This window comes from Capsicum annuum, unplaced genomic scaffold (genome assembly GCF_002878395.1).
Source record: "Capsicum annuum cultivar UCD-10X-F1 unplaced genomic scaffold, UCD10Xv1.1 ctg48680, whole genome shotgun sequence".
Taxonomy (NCBI): Eukaryota; Viridiplantae; Streptophyta; class Magnoliopsida; order Solanales; family Solanaceae; genus Capsicum; species Capsicum annuum.
The window spans coordinates 1-3535 of record NW_025856404.1 but is presented as its reverse complement, the minus strand read 5'-3'; the positions used below and the strand labels follow the sequence as shown (position 1 = coordinate 3535).

The 3535-nt window shown below is 34.5% G+C and overlaps 1 pseudogene; it reads left to right on the top strand.

The window, feature by feature from the left end:
- Positions 1 to 478: 478 nt before the first annotated feature.
- Positions 479 to 2012, top strand: LOC124892586 (annotated as a pseudogene).
- Positions 2013 to 3535: the final 1523 nt, after the last annotated feature.

The following is a 3535-nucleotide window of genomic DNA, read 5'->3' as shown; positions in this document are numbered from 1 at the left end:
TATATGTGTATATATATTTTTAAATTCTAATGTAGTATATACTATTTATATAGTGTATATATATTCTTTAACGTATTTAAAATGTATATAAGTGGGTATATATAGTGTATATTGGAGAATTTTTTTTTTTTTGGTATTTGACCGATTTTGACAGGATTTTTAACTGGTTTTGATCGAGTTTAGGCAGGTTGGACCGGGTTGGGTTAAGTGGACTGGTTCAGGGTTGTTTTTAAAAAAATTACTATTGGGCCCAAAATCGAATCGGCCCGTTTAACCAGGCCCAGATCCGAACCGACCCACAACCCGGCTAAGATTCACGGGCCCGTTCTGAATTGACCCGGTCCGACCCACTTGACACCCTTAACTGTAACAGTAAATCATGATTATTTGCAAGAAGTTAATCATCTTTCCCCTTCTTTCAATTTGGCTTTCATTATCACAGGCTACCTCAGCCAGTACCCATGATGGGCTACCTCAGCCAGTACCCATGATGACTTTCTTAAATGCCTTTTTCATCAAACTATGAACTCAAACTCAATATCACAAGTCATCCACACACCTAAAAATTCATCATATTTGACCATTTTGAACTCCTTTTCAAGTAACCTAAGGTTAACACCCAAAGTCAAACCCTCAATTATTATCACTCCCCTAAATGAGTATGATATTCAGGCTATACATTGCTCCAAGATGCATGACTTACAAATCAAAATTCGAAGCGCTGGACATGACTATGAGGGTCTTTCATACATTTCGGATACCCCTTTTGTCATTATTGATCTTAAAAACCTAAGATCAAATTCCATTGATACTGGAAACAAGACTGCTTGGATTCAATCTGGCACTACCCTAGGGGAAGTTTATAACAGAATAGCCAATAAAAGTAAAAAGTTGGCCTTTGTTGCTGGGATTTTCACCACTGTTGGTTTTGGAGGGAACTTTAGTGGTGGAGGCTATGGCATAATGTCTCGAAAATTTGTATTGCTGCTGATAACATTATTGATGCTAAATTAATCTATGCCAATGGAAAAATCCATGATCGAAAATCAATGGGTGAGGATCACTTTTGGGCTATTAGAGGAGGTGGTGGGACAAGCTTTGCTCTCATTTTATCATGGAAGGTAAAATTACTCGATGTTCCTGAAAAGGTGAATGTATTCAATGTGACGCGAACATTGGAACAAAATGCAACTCAACTATTTTACAAATGGATACATATCGTAGACAAATTAAAGTTGATAACAATCTCCTCCTTAGGTTGTTCTTGACTAGTAGGGAATCTCCATTTCGACGTGGTCAAAGGACTGTCCACGTCTCTTTTAAAACAATGTTCGTGGGAGGAGTCCATGAACTCCTCCATGAAATGCAAAAGAGCTTTACAGAATTAGGGTTAATGAAAGTAGATTGCATTGAGATGAGTTGGATTGAATCTATATTCTATTTTTGGTTTCGTAAGGGAACATCATCACTTGATGTGTTACTAAATAGGGAAATCGCAGAACTAGAGGGATATTTATACTTCAAACGGAAATCCGACTATGTCCAGCACCCTATTTCAATAGATGGTCTCAAAGGTCTCTGGAAACTAATGAATCAAGAAGGCGAGAACTCGCCAGACTTGATCTTTACCCCTTACGGAGGAAAGCTGAATGACTTCTCTGAATCTGAAATCCCTTTTCCACATAGAGCTGGAAATATATTTTTGATCCATTATGGGCTGAATTGACAAAAAAGGGAAATTTTCTCAAAAATATATAGCTCGGATTCGAAAGCTTGACGGATACATGGCTAAGTATGTATCCAAGTCCCCTAGAGCTGCATATTTCAACTACAGAGATCTTGATTTGGGAGTGAACAACAAAGAACAAAACGCAATCAGCTATGCACACGCGCGAATTTGGGGAGAGAAATATTTCAAGAACAACTTTGATAGATTGGTGCAAGTGAAGAGTAAAGTTGATCCAACAAATTTCTTTAGGAATGAACAAAGTATTCTTCCTCTATTATCTTAAGCTTAAATAGTGGTAAGTTATGCTTTCTGCAAATTAAGCCATCACCGTTTGCCTGAAAATAAGGCTTTTCACATAGTAGTTCTTTTACGTATATCCTACAATATTTGTATTGAAATCCGTGATGTTCCAAAGATTGTGTAAGATATATATTTTTTAGGTTATGGTAATTATACGGTAATTCTGATATTACCTTCTTGTATTCCATATCATAAAGTAGAGTTTATTCTCAACCCATAATTTGCTTGTGTGTTTTAAAGAAAATCTAACTCCCCAACTCTCATCCAAAGTTTATGGATAATTTCTCTCCAGATAGAATGGAAATATCTATTGTAAAAGTAGTAATTCGAACTCAATTGGCAGAGCAAATCATAAACCATATACTTTTAGGGTCATTTGTTACGTAGATTAAATTATTTTGGAATTATAGTCCTAAGATTATAATCCATATAAATGATTTATATCACAATTCACAAGAGAGGTGGTATTAAATAATCCCATACTACATGGATGAGATGAGAAATGTCAAGACTACTTTCCAAACTTATTAAATTTTCCCAATCACTAAATGTGATATAAAGTTAACACCAAACTTATTCATATTCATACGTAGTCCTTTAATTTCCTACACAAACAATGGCAAAATAGGACCAGGACTCAAGCTAATAACTAATTCCCTAGCTAGTCAATTACTAGTTGGAGTTAAACTCGAATTGATTGGCCAGTTCTATATCCTATTCAAACAATACTAATTAAGACCATTATATATACATTGCATATCTCTAGAGAATGTAACACATATTTTTATTTGAAAAAAGCAAATTGAGTGAATATGTCGACATGGAACTATTTAGAAAAATATGGTGGTGCAAACATGTGGTATTATTATAACACAAAGTGCGAATGCCAGAGGTGCCAGCAACTATCCTATTTACAACGTCGGCATGAAATATCCTATCCCAATTCCCCCTATACCTATTATACAACTTTGAAGAATTCTCCAAATTTTTTATCTTTTCTTCAACGCGATAATTCCTTCTTTACGCCCTGGAATTGGAATCCAAACCCTAATTATAACAATTCCGAGACGAATGCAAGAGATAATGCGAAGCAGTACATGAGTTTTCAAGATGGTGGTTCCTTTTTTGAAAATTTCGGTAGCTTCACAAATATATAAGAGAAATAATTTTTTTTTTAGAAATCTCTTTTAGTTTGTTTAATTTTGTGCAAAACATTGTTATGCTTCTCTTTTAGTTTGTTTAATTTTGTGCAAAATATCTCTATGCGTCGTTAGAGAAATCTCTTTTAGTTTGTTTAATTTTGTGCAAAGTTATGCGTCGTTAGAGAAATCTTTTACTTTGTTTAATTTTGTGCAAAAGATTGTTATGAATCGTTAGAGAAATCTCTTTTAGTTTGTTTAATGTTTGTGCTCTTTTTTCTTAGTATAGTTTATTGTAACATTCACCTACGTGACTCTTACAGATACGTCACAAATTTAACATGTTTCAATGTACTAAATACTAGTA